We start from the raw sequence: 6,000 nt of genomic DNA, 5'->3' as shown, positions 1-6,000 counted from the left end.
TATGAAGGGACATATAAGTGAAGACCCATTACATCTCCCAGAAACATCTCAAAATGTTTTGCCTACAATGAGGTATTTTAAAGTCAGCGACTTGTCAGCGATTTTGTGGACAAGATGCTACAACAGTGGAGGAGATGAATGACTGATTAACCGACTTAATTTGGGTTTTGAACTCTGTTACATATATCGAAAAAAATACTTCTTGCATTTGGTGGGTAAGCATTTGATATCAAACAATCGTCAAATGTAGAAGCAGCTAGGACATGTTGGCGAGGTGGAATTCTTGTTCTTGTTGGCTCAGAGGTTTTGAACAGTCAGAAGCTCCTTCGCTGTGTGGAAATGCCCAAAGCTAGTAGGTACAATGGCTTTGTGTTTGTGTACAATGCTATCCATTCAACCATTTCAACATAATCATTGGTTTTTATATTTTTGAGAAAAAGTTGGCATTCCTACAACATCATTTTCTGACATTTCACAAAACATAAGCCTGTTGGACTATAACCTGGTGTCCTGTGATTTCTGACCTTGTCCACCCCAGTCTAACACCGGCACCTCCACATTATTTCAGACAATGGTCTAGGAAAGTGTCTGTACGTCCAGTCATTCTTTTTTCTTCACATGAAACCCTTTATTAAAATGTGATTTTCAACAGCAACTTTAATCATCTCAGGATATTCAAACTAAAGAAGTGCCATCATTTTACAGTGAGCCAGAAGCTGCAGCTATTTTGCACATTGCAAGAACCCATAAACAGGAACTCAATTTAGGTTTCTCATGATGATTGAATGATGCATGCAGGCTATGATATGGGCGGTGTGGCACTCCCTCAGCACTGACCCTCCGACATGTGCAGCTTGCATTACATCCTCAACAGTGTGAACTGCATCATCTGGTTGTTAGGGGAGGATTGGCCTGTCATACCTCATGGCTGGCTAGTTAAATCTCACAGGTATTTGAACTGCCTAAATGTTTCCTTTACCTTTTTTTCCCCTCCTTTCCCATCCGCGCATCTTATCCCCGGGCGTTTGTCCTTGAAGTCATTGGAACGCTAAACAAGAACATACAAACCCATCCATTAACTCCTGGAAGAATATTTCCGATTATTTGCTCGGCGTCCTACTCAGATACGTGCCTTTTGTCTGAATGACGCACTGTTCCGGAAATAAGTTCTCTGTTTGGACACAGTTTCTGATTTAAGGCGTGTTGCATACAGGTCGGCCATATTTTCCCTTCAGCAGACTTATTCTTTCACTCAGTTCAGACAATTTTTGCGGGGCGGGGGGTGGGATTCGATCTGTTTCGCTGCTGGTCACATCGAAAAGGCGAAAAATTAAAGGGAAAGAATTGGAACCCTTGCTTCATTCCAGCTTGACCCGCCTCCCCCTCTCTGATGAAGGGTCTAGGCCCGAAACGTCAGCTTTTGTGCTCCTGAGATGCCGCTTGGCCTGCTGTGTTCATCCAGCTCCACACTTTGTTATCTTGGATTCTCCACCACCTGCAGTTCCCATTATCACTTCCTCCCCCTCCCACTCTCTTTTACACCAACTCTTCACTGAAAAAAACTAAAAATCCGTTCAGGTGTTATTGCACACATACAGGTTTTAGACCGATTCCCCATTTTGTTTGGACCCTGGCCCCGGTGTTTCACTCAGTCCCGGCTTTATTCGGTATCCATCTGCAAAACAAAAGCCGAAAGAACTGCGAATGCTGGAAATCTGAAATGAAAACAAACTTTTTTTTGGAGAAGTAAAACTCAGCAGGTCTGGCAGCGTCTGTGGAGAGAGAAACAGAGTTAATGTTTCAATTCCAGAGACCTTTATTCAGTGTTCATCGTGCAACACTTGTCAACATTATTGTGTTTTGATTTGATTCATTGCAGTCACGTATACCTAAGCGCAGTGAGAAGATTTGTCGTTTGGCGCAGTACAGGCAGATCATAGCAAAAAGAGACAGAGCAAAATCATAGGGTGCTTAGACAGAGCGAGGTGTAGAGATTACAGCTGCGCGGGAAAGGCACGGGGCAAAATCAGTATTTTTATGAAGTCCTGCTACATTACTTTACAACAAGCTGGTTTGGAGCGAACAAGTTTTGGGTTAAACATAGAACATTACAGCACAGTACAGGCCCTTCAGCCCTCGATGTTGTGCCGACCTGTCATATCGATCTCAAGCCCATCTAACCTGCACTATTCCATGTACGTCCATATGCTTGTCCAATGACGACTTAAATGTACCTAAAGTTGGCGAATCTACTACCGTTGCACAGTAATTAAGAAGAAATACAGCTGATCAATAAGGACAAACTCTCATCAACAGTCAACTGCGGTTTGATGCATATTTACAACTGAAAATAGTATCACTTATTTTAAGTATTTTCCACAAACATTTCCTTTCCAATTAGACAATTTGCTCTTCTTACGGATTTCTCCCATAGTTTGTTAGGGATTAAACGGGCTACTGATAGGACTATTTGCCAATTTCTCTGTTTATTTCTTTCTTTGAAAAATTCTTCTCTTAAAAACATGCATTAAACTTTTGTGTCTCTGTTTCTTAAAAAAAAACAAAGCTTTATCTTCGTAGTTCAGGTAATTAAATTCGCTGTGCCACCCTCTCATTTATCCCTTTCTCGTCCTCAATCGAACTTGGATTAACTGGATAAATTTCCCGTCTAGGTCATCGATTTGATACTGTAATTGCTGAGGGGAATCTACATCCAAAATGTCATAGCAACTGTGGCTAGTTAAATTTCATGCTCCAATTTCTCACGGTACAATACCGAATTTCATATGGTGTTAGTGAAACGTAGAAGGTCGGTGTCTCTGGGCCGGGAAGCGCTACAACTGGGGCTGTTCGGTGCAGCCAGCAATGTGATGGAACGAGAGAATGCTGGTGAAACTCAGCAGGTCTGGCAGCAGAGGAGAGACAGAGAGGAACAGTTTTAACATTTCGACCATATCGGAATCGAAACACTAACTCGGTTTGCCTCTCCACTGGAACTACCAGAACTCCTGAGTTTCTCCAGCATTTTTCTGTTAATTTTAAAATTTAAAATGAATGCGATGTCAGGCATCCACTTTGTTTTCTCCTTCGTTGAAATAAAACTCACGGCCTAGTATCCCACAATAAAACAGAAGGGAGTCTTTATCGAAACGGTAACAGCGCTTAAACGACCGACTGATAAACTCGGGTTGTTAGCAAAAATAAATGGTCTGCATCATTTATAAACGGAGGATTGAGATTAGGATTTCTAATATTATCTTAAAGCATCTGCTCCTGGCTAAAGCTTCATTTGATCAGTGTATTCAAGCCACAATTCGTAAATGTGAGGAATTTTAATCAGCTGAGTAACTGTGCTGCTAACCCTCCAATTTGGAATATTAACTAGCGGGCGAAATAATTACGAAATTCTGAACGACGAATAGCATTTTTAAGTATTTCATTTCAGTTCTCCCCAACCCGTTTCTAGGTCAGCTCATCTCTTTTCTATCAAAATGTACTGGCAGTGTCTTTGTTCTGTTTTAAGCATTTGGTCAGAAATAATATTTAGTTTCTTTTAAAATGAAGGAACGTGCGGCCCTTACCCTCCAAATAAAATCTTCCACGGAAGATGTCAACGATTTTTTTCTTTAAAAATATACAAAGCAGAAAAGGCTAGTGTCGAATATCGTTCAATATAAATCAGACAGCAAAGAATACACTGGGATTACAATCAGACACGGCGCAAGCGAGAAAAATAACATACCGAAATCATTATTTACATTTAAATGAACTTCGCAGCACTCTCTTAACGACAATCTATAAAGATTAAACACGTCTATTCCTATCACCTCCAAAAGAACTTCGTTTGCAGATCGCTTCTTAAAAGACCTGTTCATTTTTAAAGTGGAAGTCCGTTCTCCTGTAAATCAGCAGTATCCAGTAAAAATAGTCTGTGTACAGGCGAGACAAGCCCCAAACGTTACCTGCTGTTTTATCCTTCAGTCTACAGAATCAGGACAAACTGGACCGCGCGCAATCATTCTGCCTTCAATCATTTTGATTTACAGGAATGTGTTACTGTCTCTGTTCTCTAAAACAGATCAATCTCCCTCAATATCGTCCCTGAAATTCACTCATAGAAATATTTACGGGATCTATATCCCCGTAGCTGGGATAGTCCGGTAACTGATTAAGGATATCGCCAATTTGCAAAAAATAAGTTATCGGAGAGTATTCGGTTAAAAGTTAGTTCAGCGGAACTCAGACGCTTGTACACTTGCTCCCTGAGTGGAAGGTTAAATGGGAGCTATGTTTATGTGTAATAATCGCGTTTGTATTGGAACCATAAGTAAGGCCGGTACTGGGTTTGTGCCGGCTCCTGAGTCCCTGACTCGAGACAGCTCAGCATGATAAGGTGTATTAATTCTACCTTTATTCCCCGTCCTGGTAGTAATTCGTAATCATTGGCGTCGGTAAAGCTCTTTCCACTCTGTAAAATATGTCAATAAATTTAAGCACCAAGAACTCTTGCCTCCCGGAAAATAAACCAGATTACCAATGATCGGCCTTTGTGTTGGTGGAACAACTCACCACCCCCCCCCCCGTCATCAGCCGCCAGCTGGCTGCCCATTCCCGCTTTTCAGTAACACTAATTATACCCAGGGACTATTACAAATCAACACAGCCATTCTTCCTTTATATTTTCTTCAAACTAAATTGTTTCTGAAATGTCGGCTTTTTCTCCCTGCCACCGCCCCCCCCCCTCCCCCCTCCCCCGGCTCAGTACAGTAACGTGAATAGTTAAAACTCAAATGCTGATTGATTTTCTTTAGTGCCAAAAGCCAAAAATGTAAATTTATAACTTCGTCCCTGGCTAGGGTGGGTGTGTTATAGAGAGAGAAAAAGATCGAAGAGGTCTAGCAACGTTCCGTCATTCGGGGCTTGTGAAGTCTCTGGGAGAGAATAGGAGCTTCCGCCTGGAATGAATAATTCACTGAATACACTGTAGCTTTCATCTAAAACCACAAAGAAATTCTACCACCATCGATACAGCACCAAGGAGGCCATTCCGCCTGTTTCCTCTGTGCTTTGTCTCTTTCAGAACCCAATAGGAGCGGATTCTTTTTGTAGGCTCATATCTCAATCTACTTCCATAACCCTGCGTTCGTGAATAAAAAGCATCCCTCCTTGTATCCAGAGAAAGCAGGAGCTGCCGATGCTGGAGAATCTGAGATAACAAGGTGTCGAGCTGGATGAACACAGCAGGCCGAGAAGGAAAGTTAACGTTTCGGGTCTAGACTCTTCTTCAGAAATCATTTCAGACCCGAAACATCAGCTTTCCCGCTCCTCTGATGCTGCTTGGCCTGCGGTGTTCATCTAGCTTCACACCTGTTACCTCCTTTTATCTAAATGTGTTCTGGTTGCACATACCTGTCGATAGAAATGGTTTACGTCCGTGTCCGCTATCACAACCCTTTTAACAACGGACTATTATTCCCAACACATTTTGAACATAAAGTTGTACTTATCACTGAACTATGATTCAATGTATTTCGACTGTGCTTAAGGCAATATGTCAATAGCGTCCAGCTCAGATGCATTGGAAATGTTATACATATGAGACCTCACTCTCAATTCTCTCATGGGATGAGGGTGTTACCGTTAACGCTGCCCATCCCTCATTGCCCTTGAAGTGAGTGGCTTACTTGAGCATGTCAGAGGGCAGCCAAGAGTCAACCACATTGTTGTGGGCCTGGAGTCACACACAGGCCAGACCGACCAAGGACGGCAGATTTCCTTCCCTGCAGGAAGCTATTGAACCGGGTGGGTATCCATCACCGTTTATAGACACCAATTATCTCAACGGCTTTTCTATTCCAGTTCTGTTAATTGAATTCAAGATGAAGATTGGGCGGTGGGGCACGGAGTGTGGCGTGGGGTTCGGAAAGAAGGATTTAACCCGCATCCTCCGAGTGGCGTTCAATACCATTACCACCCCGCTTCCCTCTTTTGTACCGAGGG

The sequence above is a fragment of the Stegostoma tigrinum genome, chromosome 8, assembly GCF_030684315.1.
Source record: "Stegostoma tigrinum isolate sSteTig4 chromosome 8, sSteTig4.hap1, whole genome shotgun sequence".
NCBI classification, from domain to species: domain Eukaryota; kingdom Metazoa; phylum Chordata; class Chondrichthyes; order Orectolobiformes; family Stegostomatidae; genus Stegostoma; species Stegostoma tigrinum.
This window is presented reverse-complemented; position numbering follows the sequence as displayed.